The sequence below is a fragment of the Moschus berezovskii genome, chromosome 6 (genome assembly GCF_049115385.1).
Source record: "Moschus berezovskii isolate FMDL1 chromosome 6, NW_MosBer_1.0, whole genome shotgun sequence".
In the NCBI taxonomy this organism is placed as follows: domain Eukaryota; kingdom Metazoa; phylum Chordata; class Mammalia; order Artiodactyla; family Moschidae; genus Moschus; species Moschus berezovskii.
Window position 1 is genome coordinate 112735389 of NC_142465.1, and position 14022 is coordinate 112749410.

Here is a 14022-nt window from a genome sequence, read left to right on the forward strand (position 1 = left end):
ACCGCCAGCACAGGCTCTAGGCGCGTGGGCTTCAGTTGTTGCAACATGCAGGTTCTGTAGTAGCGACTTGTGAGCTCTAGAGTACAGGCTTAGGAGTTGCGTACGCTGGCTTAGGCTCTGAGGCATTTAGGATCTTCCCAGACCAAGGATGGAACCTGTGTCCCCTGCATTGGCAGGCAGATTCCTCTCCACTGAGCTACCATGGGAAGACTGGTGTTTATAGTTTTCACTCATAGATTTAAAAGTGTTTGATTCAAAACTGTTTCTAGTATCTGAGTTTATAAATTTTTTTCTTGGAAATTTCATCTAAAGTGGATAAACATTGATATACTAATTTTCACAAAGTAAAATGATTCGTAAATGATAAAAAAAATTGTAAAGCTTCAGATCTTTTTTCGTTACACTTAAAAATGTTTCAAACCTACAGTGAAGTTCAAAGACAAATATAGGTGAGCCTTGCATACCTTTAGTTTAGATTCACCAGTTGTTAACATTCTAGTTTATGTTTTCTTTTTTGATGAACCATTAGAAAGTAAGCTGGCAATGTGATACTTTTCTCCTGAAATACTTTGCCATGTGCTTCCTAAGAATAGGGACCCTCTCCCACATGACCGCATCAGCATATTCACATTTAAGAAATTAACAATAATTCTGTAATATATCAATATCTGAACATTTTCAGTTGTCCCCACAGTGACTTTTATAGATGTTGTCCTTCACCTCTATCCTGGATCACACATTTGTTTGGTTCTTGGGATAGTTTTTAAGCAGATTGAAGCCAAGTCGTTTATCCCAGTAATAGGGAAAAGTTGATAAAATGATTTAAATTTCAAGCTGTAAATATGTGAGGTGAAATAATAAGGAAAAAAGATTTCATTGGAATAATACTGGCTCCAGTCCAGGCAGTGCTCAGGGTGTGGACAGACTATCTCTCTGAGCCGCAGCTTCTTTGTTGGAGAGTTTTTTGCTCATTCCATAGAGTTATGCTGAGAGTCAAGTGTTCATTAACATTGTGTTTTAAAATCAGTTTTGTTAAATGTAATTTAAATACAGTAAACTTGCATCTTTTTAAAGTATGTAGTTTGAGTTTTGACCAATGCATGCACCCTTTTGAGTATCTTTACTTCAATCAAGATATAGAACATTTTGAGGGAGTTTCCTTGTGGTCCAGTGGTTAGGACTCTTTGCTTCCACTGCTGAGAGCACAGGTTTGATCCTTGTTCAGGGAACTAAGATCCCACAAGCCAGACACCGTGGTCAAAAATCACCCGCGAAAATATAGAACATTTTTGTCACTACCGAATTTTCCTTGTGTCCCTTGGCAGTCGACTTCCACTCTTGTCTGAGACAGTCACTGATCTGCTTTCTATGACTGTAGATTAGTTTGCCATCTCTAGAATTTCACATAAATAGGCTTACAGTCCATGTTCCTTTGTACCTGGCTTTGGTCAGCATGATTTTGAGATGCACCGGTATTGTTGTGTGTCTCAGTTGTTATGAATATAAGTGCTGTGTATATTCACTTACTGGAGAAGGAAATGGCAACCCACTCCAGTATTCTTGCCTGGAGAGCTCAGTGGACAGAGGAGCCCATGAGGTAACAAAAAGTTAGACATGATTGAGTGACTTCCACTTCACATATTCACTTATAAGTCTTGGTGTAGCTATTTATCAGTTCTTTTGAGTAAACAGCTAGCCATGGAATTGTTGGGTCATCTTAAGTTTATAAGAAACTGCCAAATTGTTTTCCAAACAAATTTATCTTTAAATTATTTCAATTAATGTATAATTTATGCATATTAACAGCCCCCATGTTTAGTGTACATTCTGTGACTTTTTACAGTTGTGGAACGCTATCACAATCAAGGTGTAGAATAGGTTCATCCCCTAAGGACTTTCACCATGCCCCTTGGTAACTAAGCATTTCCTCTAGCCCTTGGCAGTCACTTATCTGTGTCACATAAATGGAACTGTACAGTATGCAGCCCTTTGGGTTCGAGGTCTTTACTTGGCAGAGTGCATTTGAGGTTAATTCCTGTTGTGGCATGTGTCAGCACTTAGTTCTGTTTATTGCCAAATATTCCTTTGTTGGGACACACCAGTTTGTTTATCCATTCATCAGAAGACCATTTGAGCTATTTCTAGTTTGGGCGATCATGAATAAAGTTGCTTAAGCACTCATGTACAGGTGTCATTGTGAATACCTAGCAGCAGGATTGGAGAAAGCAAGGCAACCCACTCCAGTACTCTTGCCTGGAGAATCCCATGGGCGGAGGAGCCTGGTGGACTGCAGTCTATGGGGATGTGAAGAGTCAGACATGACTGAGTGACTTCACTTTCACTTTTCACTTTCCTGCATTGGAGAAGGAAATGGCAACCCACTCCAGTGTTCTTGCCTGGAGAATCCCAGGGACGGGGGAGCCTGGTGGGCTGCCGTCTATGGGGTTGTACAGAGTCGGACATGACTGAAGCAACTTAGCAGCAGCAGCAGGATTCTTGAATGCCGGAAAGTGTGCGGTTCCCTTTGGAAAACAGTGTGGTGGTTTCTGGCATTCCCTCCAATAGTGTGTGAGCCTCAGTTCCTCTGTATCTAGTGTGTGTTCCTGTCAGTGTTGTTTTGAAAACTGTCCTAATAGGTATATACTGCTATCTTGTGTTTTGAATTTACACTTGCCTCATGACTAATTGTACCGAGTATTATTTGCCATCCACATACTTTGGAGAATTATCTTTTAAAATCTTTGCCCATTTAAAAAAAAAAAATCTTTGCCCATTAAAAAACAAAATCTTTTGCCCATTTAAAAAATTGGGTTGTTTTCTTAATATTGAGTTTTGAGAGTTTCTCATGTATTTACAATAGAAGTTCTTTATAAGATGCATACTGAGAAAATGTTTTCTCGTTCTAGAACTTATCTTTAATTCTCTTAACAGTGTCTTTTTTTTTTTTTTTTGCCACACCACTTGGAGGATCTCAGTTCCACAACTAGAGATTGAATCCCTGCCACAGCTGTGAAAGCCAGGAATCCTAACCACAAGGCCACCAGGGAACTCCTCAACAGTGTCTCTTGAATAGCAGAATATTTTAAATTCGAGAAATCCAATTTACCAGTTTTTTTTTTTTTTTGGATCATGCTTTTGGTATTGTATTTAAAAAATCATAGCCTAACCTAAGATCACCAAGAATTTCTTTTGTGTTTTCTTCTAGAGGTTTTATAGTTGTGGTTTTATAGTTGCTTTTTACATGTTTTGTTGATAGTGTATGAGAAGTATTTTTATAGCTCTTCGTTTAATCTCTAAGAAGTAAGTGGTATTTTTCCATTTGCATAGAACTGTCTGGGACAGTCCAGAGGGCTAACCCTTAGAAGCAAAGTTCAGCTTAATTCTGGAGCATACAGAAATCATTTTATGTTGAAAAAGACATATCTTCATTCTGGGTTTGTGAAAGGGGGTTTTCCTCGAAAGTTGGCTGCAGCGGGCTTTCCTGGTGTTCCAGTGGTTAAGAATCTGCCTTACAGTGCAAGGGACATCAGTTAAATCCCTGGTCCAGGAAGATCTCACATGGCACGGAGCAAGTAAGCTCCTGTGCCACAACTACTGAGCCGGTGTTCCGTAGCTCCCCAAGCCCAGGTGCCCTAGAGCCCGTACTCTGCAGCAGGAGGTGCCAGTGCAAAGAGAAGCCTATGCACCGCAACTAGAGAATAGCCCCCACTCTCCACACGCAGAGAAAGCCTGCATGCAGCAAGGGAGACCCAGCACAGCCAAAAAATAAATCTTAAAGCAAAGTTGGCTGCAGTGGTGCTACAGAAGCATCAGCATTGTGTGTGTTAGCGCTTTCTCTAGAGGACGGAATTTGATGATGAAAATAAAGAGTAGATTTTTGAGATGTTGGTACACAATAATTTAAGAAGTAAAAACAATCAATTTGTTTATTTTGCATTGGATTCCTCAAGTACTTAATGATTAATGGGATAAAAAGCTGTGAATGCAGACTCACATGCAGATTAGTACAAGTAAAACTGGAGAAATCTGAATAAGATCAGTGGATGTAGTTCCTGGTGGCAGTATCATAGTTGTGCAAAACGTTAGTGTTGTAGGAAACTGAGCAAAGTGCACGGGTTTCTCTGTAGAATTTCTTACACCTGCATGTAATTATCACATTATTAACTGGAGAGGTATTAATACTGTGTTTTGTTACCAAAATGCTGTTGATTGGAAACATGTTTGTAGACTTGATACAATTGACATCATTGTGTAACATTGTTAGAGCTTCATATTGATCACAGGTTCATTATACAATTCGTGATTGTCATTATCATTCACATTTTGCTCCATTAGGTTTTTGCTCCAACCTTGTGTATAAGTGTAAAATTTTCAAAAAATGACATGTCACAAAATTTTGAGTGAAGAATTTTTTGGTGAATTTTATACAGATACTTTCTCTGATTGCCTGAGCAACATATATATTACAGGTTTCTCAGAAGAGGATAGTTCTTCAGAATATAGTTCTGCTTCGGACGATGTGAATATTGTTGTTGTTCAACTGCTCATTGGAAGTGATGGACAGGGAGGCCTGGCATGCTACATACAGTCCATGGGGTCACAAAGAGTTGGACACGACTGAGCAACTGAACCTGCTAAATCCTGTCCGACTCGTTGTAATCCCATGGACTATAGCCCGCCAGTCTCCTTTGTCTGTGGGGTTTCCCAGGGAAGAATATGGAGTGGGTTTCCATTTCCTCCTCCAGGGGAGGATACTTTACTGCTGAGCCTCCTGGAAAGCCCATACACACTGTGTGTAAACATAAATAAGCACTTTTTTGATAATGCATAAAATGCATGTTCATGCTTAGTCGTGTCTGACTCTCTGTGACCCTATGGACTTCAGCATGCCAGGCTTCCCTGTCTGTCCCCAACTCCCGGAGCTTGCTCAGATTCATTTCCATCGAGGTGGTGATGCCATCCAACCATCTCATCCTCTTATTCCCTTCTCCTCCTGCCTTCAATCTTTCCCAGCATCAGGGTGTTTCCAGTGAGTCAGTTCTTTGCATCAGGTAGCCAAAGCACTAGAGCTTCAGCTTCAGCGTCAGTCCTTCCAAAGAATATTCAGGACTGATTTCCTTTAGGATTGACCGGTTGGATCTTCTTGCAGTTCAAGGGACTCTCTCAAGAGTCTTCTCCAACACCACAGTTCAGAAGCATCAATTCTTCAGTGCTCAGCTTTCTTTATGGTCCAACTCTCACATCCATACATGACTACTAGAAAAACCATAACTTTGAGTAGAGGGACCTTTGTTGGCAAAGTGATGTCTCTGCTTTCAATACACCGTCTAGGTTGGTCATAGCTCTTCCCAAGGAGCAAGCGTCTTTTAATTTCATGGCTGAAGTCACCATCTGCAGTGATTTTCAAGCTCCAGAAAATAAAGTCTGTCACTTTCTCCATTTTTTTCTCCCATCTATTTGCCATGAAGTGATGGGACCAGGTGCCATGATCTTTGTTTTCTGAATGTTGAGTTTTAAGCCAACTTTTTCACTCTCCTCTTTCAGTTTCATCAAGAGGCTTTTTAGTTCCTCTTTGCTTTCTGCCATAAGGATGGTGTCATGTGCACATCTGAGGTTATTGATATTTCTCCCGGCAATCTTGATTCCAGCTTGTACTTCATTCATCCAGCCCGGCATTCCCATGATGTACTCTGCATAGAATTAAACAGGGTGACAATATACAGCCTTGACGTTCTCCTTTCTCAATTTGGAACCAGTCCATTTTTCCATGTCTGGTTCTAACTGCTAATGCTTGATCTGCATACAGATTTCTCAGGAGGTAGGTCAGGTGGTCTGCTATTCCCATCTCTTTAAGAATTTTCCAGAGTTTTTGTGATCCACACAATCAAAGGCTTTTTATTGTACATACATCATGATATTTCTTTCTTAAATATTTCGGCATACGTTGCCTAAGAACAATATAAAAATAAGAACGTTCTCCTTTACAGCCACAATACTGTTAGTACTTATAAGGAAAATTAAAAAGTTTCATAATATTACTTAATCATATTTATAGTATTATCTAATATTTAGTTCCTCCCCCTGCCCCTATCAAAAAAATATCTTTCATAGTTGGTTTGGTTTTGGTCAAGGTTTCTTGCATTGCACCTGGATATTATTTAATTTCTTTTCATCTAGAGTAGTCCTCTTGACTTTTTGCTTTTTATAACCCTTTGATGAGCGTCAGTCAGTTGTCTTATAGAATATTACATGTTTTGAGTTTTTCTGTTAACTCAAGATTAGATTCAAGTTAAACAGTTTTAGTCAGATTGTTTCGTGTGTGTCCTTGGGTACTTACTACTTCATGTCAGAAGCTGGGTGATTTCAAGTTGTTACTGTTCAGTTGTGTCAGACTCTTTGCAGCCTCATTGTCTGCAGCGTGCAGGCTTCTCTGCCCTTCACTATCTCCTGGAGTTTGCTCAAACTCATGTCCATTGAATTGGTGATGCCATCCAGTCATCTCATTCTCTGTCACCCCCTTCTCCTCCTGCTCTCAGTCTTTGCTGGATTCAGGTGAGTTGACTCTCTGCATCAGGTGGCCAGTGTTGGAGCTTCAACTCCAGCATCATTCCTTCCACTGAATATTCAGGGTTGACATCTTTTAGGATTGATTACTTTGATCTCTTTCCAGTCCAAGAGGCTCTCAAGTCTTCTCCAGCACCACAGTTCTAAAGCATCAATTCTTCAGTGTTCAGCTTTTTTTTATAGTCCAGGTCTCACGTCCGTACATGACTACTGGAAAACTGTAGCTTTGACTATATGGGCCTTGGTCGGCAAAGTGATGTTTTTGCTTTTTAATATGCTATCTAGAGTTGTCAGTTTTCCTTCCTAGCTTTCCTTCCAAGGAGCAAGTGTCTTTAATTTCAGTGGCTTCAGTCACCATCCGCATGAGTTTGGAGCCCAGGAAAATAAAATCTGTCACTGTTGCCCCTTTTTCACCTTCCATTTGCCAGAGTGCTGGGGCCAGATGCCATGATCTTCGATTTTTGAACGTTGAGTTTTAAGCCACCTCTTCACTCTCCTCTTTCATCCTCATCAAGAGGCTTTTTAGTTCCTCTTCACTTTCTGCCATCAGGGTGGTGTCTTCTGCATATCTGAGGCTGTTGATATTTCTTCTGGCAATTTTGATTCCAGCTTGTGCAGCCTTGAATGCAGCCTGGCATTTCATATGATGTACTCTGTGTATAAGTCAAATGAACAGGGTGATAGTTGATTCGGCAGTACATACACTAAAATTGGAAGAATGTACAGAAGATTAGCATGACCCCTGTGCAAGGATGACACGCAAATTTGTGAAGCATGCCATATTTTTGCTCAATGACCTAGAGGGGTGGGATGAGGAGGCAGGTTGGGGGGACATGTGTAAACCTATGGCTAATTCATGTTAATGTTTGGTAGAACCAATGCAATACTGTAAAGCAACTACCTTCAGTTAAAAATTAAATGAATAAATATTTAAAACAAAAAATAAGCAGGGTGACAGTACATAGCCTTGACATACTCTTTTCCTAATTTTGAACCATTGTTCCATGTCTGATTCTGACTGTTGCCTCTTGACTGGCGTACAGGTTTCTCAGGAATCAGGTAAGGTGGTCCAGTATTCCCATCTATTTAAGAATTTCCCACAATTTGTTGTGATCCATATCACAACAGGGCTTTAGCATAGTCAGTGAAGCAGATGTCTTTTGGATCACTGCAAACTTTTCCCCAAGCCGTGAGTAGTACTATTCCTTCCATGGCTTTCTTTTTATGTAAACATTAGTTGTGTGTGTGTGCCTGCATGCTCAGTCATGTCCTACTTTTTGCGACCCCATGGAATGTAGCCTGCCAGGCTCCTCTGTCCATGGTATTTCCCAGGCAAGAATACTGGAGTGGGTTGCCATTTCCTTCTGCAGGGGATCTTCCCGACCCAGGGATCAAACCCACGTTTTTTGTGTCTCCTGCATTGGCAAGTGATTTCTTTACCACTATGCCACCTAGGAAGCTGTTTACTGTTAATGATATTTATTTTGATCGCTTGGGTAGGGAAATTTATATTTTAGATTGAGAAGACGAGAAACCTACCAATATCACTCAGTCAGCTTACCCTTGAGAGGATAGCTCTATACACTTGACAGGTGCCAGAAAGTAAAGACTTAGTCACTGCCCACAAAATTTGAGGGAGAAAGGGAGATATTATAGAGGTAGAGGTTCAAACAGACTATTGTAGTACAGTATTTGTTAAAATGGAAGTGTGCAAAATACAGCAGAAGCTAGTAGCTTTACAAGAAAATAGCTGAGCCTGTTGGGGGATGGGTGTAGGGGAATTGGGAAGGTTTCACAGCTTCCTCAGCCTGGCAGGCTGGGTAGAGAATTAACAGGGGCGCAGGTACAGAGAGAGGGTCACTCAGTAGGATGACAGTCCATGTGGAAGGGAGGAAGAGACTGTGCCAGAGAGGGGGTGGCACTGTGGGCCCATCTGCAAGGTGGATGGGGGTACAGGAGATGAGGCTAGGTTAGTGCTGAGGTGATGGTTAGAGAGGAAGGTTATTTGATTTTATTCTGAAAGTCAGGGTTTTCAAACTTTTAAAGCTGTGAATCACTTTGTTAAAAGGAAATTTTATGCAGGAACTCAGTATATAAAACAGATAAAAATAGAGCACTGTTTGAAAATTGCCATAGGTGAAGAGCTATTCTAGTTTGAGCAGGAGAGAATGTTGTGATTTATAATGTTTAGAGCAGGATGGCATGTAGTGAGTGTGCAGTAAATATTTGTTGACTGAATGGATAGTAGGGTTCAGTTCTCTCTCAGTACAGAGGCAGCAGGTTGGAACCAGAAAGGCAGTTACCAGGCTGTGCCAGTTGCCTCGGTGAGAGCTGCCGACCTGAGCTGGAGATTGAGTGGGGCTGCGGGTGAGGGTTGGACACGGAGTTGGTTGGACAGTGGCTTGAAGAGACTAGTACCGTGGTCCCAGTTCCATCCCCAGGGGTGTGTCATCGCCAGGGGTGTGTCATCCCCGGAGTGTTCTGGGAACATGTGGAGGCCTTTTGGTGCCAGAGATCAGAGGCAGCACTGGTGGAGAGAGGACGGGCGTGGGGTGCTGGATGTCACACATCAGCCTGAGGTCTTTCGTGTAGGTGAAGAAAACCTGGGATTTAAATCCAAACTTAGGGTTTTACACGTCAACACAAGGTAGTTTTTGCAGTGTTTAAACGTGTACCAAGATTTTTAGGAGTGCCACTGTTAAGAACCAAGGAAAGATTATGCAGTTCTGTTTGAAACGTCGATAGAATATCCTGTGTCATGTCTTACTCATCACTGATCATAGTTAGTTGCTTACACCTCAGCCTGGTGTTGGTCTTTGTTTTTATTTCGGGCGCTGTGTCTTCTAGTGAGTCCATGCTTAGGTATTTACATTTTGGAATACTTTTTATTATGTATTTAATTTTTGTCTCCTCTTGATTACAGTTGGGGTAATGTATCAATTATGTTTATGGTTGTAAGAAGGCATCATCTGTGAATTTCACCTGAGGACAGTGTGGGGGATGTAAAGCTCAGTGCTGTGAGGAGGGGGTGCAGACGTGACAGGGGACGACTGTCCCATCCCTGTGAGTCCTGGGACTCTGGCTTGGAGCCACTTGGATGCAGTCATTGAGACGAGGATTGCGTCTGGGGTGAAGGTGGTCAATGTGGGGCACACTGAGGTTGGGCTTACACACAGCCTCAAGTTAGAAACGTGTGGTACAAATTGTGAACTTGAATTTGGAGTTGAGGAGGAAAAATTAACGTTTCTGCAGAGTAAGGTGGTTAAGAATACAGGTTGTGGAGCCAGCCCAGGTTTACTTCCTGTGGCCCTGCTTTGCACCTGTGTGACACTGCACTTTGACACTGACTGCTGTCACACCCAGTTTTCTCATATTTAAAAATGGGGATAATATACTTACCCATTGAATTAATGTGGAAATTAAGTGCCTTAAAACATGTCAAATACCTGAATAATGCTAACTTAAAAGTTGTATTCAAATTAGCTATTCACCAAAAACTCAGTAAATGCCAAGAATTTTGAATTGATGTATGAATTTTATCATTTGGGCCTTATAAACAGAATTTTTATGAGAAGACCGAGGCCTCGGGAGATTTCCTGTAGACTCAGGAGTCATAAATTGTACAGGAAGTAAAAATCTGAATTGGCTAGGATAGAATCACATGCTGCCAGACCTTCCCTTCCATCTGTGGACCTCGCACCAGCAGCATCAGCATTGCTTGGGAGCTTGTTAGAAATGCGGAGTCTAAGGCCTCACCCTGAGATTACTATTTCAGACTCTGAATTTTGAATTTAAGTGAAGTTTCCAGGTGATTCCTGCGCATATTAAAGCATGAGAAGCACTGGGCTCAGAGGTGTGAGCTGGTCTGGTTCAGCAGAGGCAGGGAACAGGGAGGGAGGCCTTGCTTGGTGCAGGTGCTGGGCCGCCAGGCTGGTGGACCCTGGCCTCACTCCAAGTTTTAGCTTTGGGACCTTGGCAGGTCTCTTCCATTCTCTGGACCTCAGCTTTCTCATCTTTAGGTGAGGTAAGTTGTCTTTCGCTTTGATATTTCTGGGTCTTCTCCTGGGAAGACACTTGTGCATGGTGTTTAGGGTTTGGATGGTGTGGGAGGTGAGTGGTAATTTGGAGGGAGAATCACGAGTGTGCTTAGGCATGAGTATACCATGAATGGAGATGGTAGATTTTACTAAAGTAAATATATTTAGTCATCCTTGCTGAATTTTGTTCAGAAATCTTAAGATTTAAGAGACACATTCTTTAAGCATATCTTCAAATTTAAAGCTGGCAGGCCGAAGCTTCTGTGGTGATTATTTTCTCTTTATTTGGCTTATTCTCAAGTGAACATATTATAGTTGGATATATTTTATATTAAGTTCTAAAATAGTATTACTTTTTAAAAAATCTAGAAATCACATTTGGCTTCCACATTTTGTCTGAGCTTCCTCATTTTTCTTCAGACTTTCTGAGGACCTTGACAGTATCTACTACTTTGTACCTGCAGAGATCATGTCTAGAATAAACGGAATTCCCTGGTAGCTCAGTCGGTAAAGAGTCTGCCTGTTGGGCAGGAGACCTGTGTTCAATCCCTGGATGGGGAAGATCCCCTGGAGAAAGAAACGGCAACCGAATCCAGTATTCTTGCCTGGGAAATCCCATGGACAGAGGAGCCAGGCGGTCTACCTCCATGGGATTGCGAGAGTTGGACACGACTTACCAACTAAACCACAACCAGGTATTAGATAATGTTTTGTGTTTGATTTATAATTTTTTTCTTAAAAATATTTTAACTTCCTTGAAGTTGAAAAATGTAGGTCTTTGCCCCTTGAATGTAGTTGCAGTGTAATCTTCAGGAATATCTTCAATTTTTATCCCAGACTTAGGTTGCCTCACTGAGGAAAAGAGGTTTGTAATACACAAAAGGAAAAAACGGTATGGGGGAGGTAGAGAGCTCAGAAACACGCAACCATGGAGGTCTTCTGGAGTAGGTGGTAGTGGTTTCTGCGGATGGTGCTGACTGTTAAGGAATGGTGCTGAGAACAAGGAAGCCAGAGATCACCACCTCCCAGCCCCTAGGGGAGGTGCTTTGCAATGTCCTGCTTCCTGCAGAACGCTTCATTTTGAATTTAAAATCTTTGTTTTAAACAGGGGCTGCATTTTGAGTCCTGTGCTGACTGCCATCTGCTTTTCTCCCAGGTCTGGGAACATGAGGAAAACCAGCAAACCTGGGAAGGCCAGAAAGAGGGGAGAGGTTGTTCTGAAGGGGCTGGGGGCTCTCTTAAGTAACTGGCTGCATATCTGTGTAATCATAATCTCATCTGTCTTTGTACAGTTGGTTGAGGGGACCCCAAGAGAGCCTTGTCCTTGCAATGAGCAGGGTCTACTCTCTAGTTGCCGAGAGAGCTTCTCATTGTGGTAGCTTCTCTTTTTGCTGAGCACGGGCTTTAGGGTGTGTGGGCTTCAGTAATTGTGGCATGAGGGCTCAGTAATTGCAGTGCACAGGCTTAGTTGCTCTGTGGCATGTGGATTCTTCTCAGACCAAGGATCGAACCTATGTTTCCTGCATTGGCAGGTGTATTCTTAATCACTGAGCCACAAGGGAAGCCCTGAACCCTTTATATTTTAGAACCATTTTAGATTTACCAAAAAGTTATTGTCACAGTACCAAGAGTTCATGTATTACCCTGTTAGCAAACTTTTTCTGTAGAGGGCCAGATAGTAAGTATTTTAGGCTTTGTGGACAGATGGTGTTTTCTCGGAATTGCTTAGTTCTGCCAGTGTAAGGTAAAAGCGGCCATAGCTGGGCAGTAAGTAAATGAATGGGTATGGCTATGTTCCAGTAGATATTTGTTTTTTTTTTTCCTTTGGTATGCCATGTGGCTTGCAAAATCTTAATTCCCCAACCAGGGACAGAACTCAGGCCCTGGCAGTGAAAGCACCAAGTTCTAACCACTGGACCATGGGTGAACTTCCTCAATAAAACTTGATAAGAGCAGGTGGCTGGTTGGATTTTGGTCAGTGGACATTAGTTTTCTGACTCCTGTTGAATCCCCTTTCCCCAGCCTTCCTGATGTTTAATCTGACACAACCAAGGTACATTTGTCAAAACGAAGATACTTTGGTACAGTGCTGCTGACTAAACTCAGACTTTATTTGAGTGCGTGTCCATCTTTGATTCGGTTTTCAGTCTTGCCTTCAGCTTTATGCTTTGTTGCCAGCACGTCTCCTCAGCCTGTTGCTGTCAGCTGCAGATTCCGGATACTCATTTTGCCCTGTGAGCTTTGTTGCCCAAATTGTCCTAGCTTTGGCCTTTGTGGTTCTTTCAGGTAAGCCTATGTCTTTTGGATATGTCCTCAATTTTTCTTTTTTGAACACAACATTTGGGATTTTAGTCCCCCAACTGGGGACTGAAGCTGTACCCCCTGCAGTAGAACTGCAGAGTATTAACCATTGTACCTCCAAGGAAGTCCCTTGAATACTTTCTGACTGAGTTATATTCCATTATAAGGATATACCCCTCTTTTCTCTTGATCTTTTTGTGAGGTGGTGTACGTTTGGATTGTTTCCACCATTTGTTTGGTATGAATAATAACTTTGTGTATTTGCTAATGGGTGTTTTTGTGAGCATGTACTTTCTTTCTCCTGGCTGGCTACCTAGGTGGAATTGGAGTTGTGTTTGGCTTTATAATAAACCCCCAAACTTATTACCACAGTGGCTGCAGGAGTTCCAGTTTTTCCCATCATCATTAGTACTCAGTATTGTCTGTGTGCTTATGACATTCTAGTGGGTGTGGAGTGTTACCTCCCTAATGATAATGATAGTCAGCACCTTTTCATGTGTTTGTTAGTGATTCACATATTGTTGATGAAATTTCTATTAGGATATTTTGCTTATTTTAAAAATTATACTATTAAGTGTATATATTCTGGACAGAAGTCCTTTGTCAGAATTATTATTTTACATATCTTTTCTTTCAGGCTGTGAGTTGTCTTTTCTTTAAGTCTATGAGTTGTCTAATTGATAAATTAGAATTTTCAAATTCTAATTTATCAGTTTTTTCTTTTATGGTTGTGCTTTTGTTATCATCATATCCAAGACACTTTTTTCTTGCCCAGGATCACAAAGGTTTTCTCTTACATTTTCTTTTGCGGGGGAGGGCTGCACCTCAAGTCATGTGGAACTTCCCCATCACACCCTCTGTGGTAGATGTGTGTAGTCTTAACCACTGGACCACTGGGGAAGCTGTTCTTAATACTTTTAAGTTTTATTGTTTAAAAAAAATCTTTCTATGTTTATTTTTGGCGGTGCTGGGTCTTTGTTGCTATGTGGGCTTTTCTCTAGTTTTGGCACGCGGGGGCTTTTCTCATTGCTGAGTGTGGGCTCTAGGGCTTGCAGGCTTCAGTAGGTGCGGTTCCCAGGCTCTGGGGTTAGTGGTTGTGGGGCACAGCCCTGTTGCTCTG

The 14022-nt window shown here is 41.6% G+C and overlaps 1 protein-coding gene and 1 non-coding gene across 3 annotated transcripts in view; both read left to right on the forward strand.

Annotated features, from left to right (window-relative positions):
- Positions 1 to 14022, forward strand: part of CECR2 (CECR2 histone acetyl-lysine reader) — a 113446-nt gene that overhangs the window by 15266 nt on the left and 84158 nt on the right. The window lies entirely within an intron of this gene.
- On the forward strand, positions 7242 to 7351 carry LOC129537360 (U6 spliceosomal RNA). The gene has a single exon (XR_008682013.2). It is a non-coding gene; the product is annotated as a U6 spliceosomal RNA (small nuclear RNA).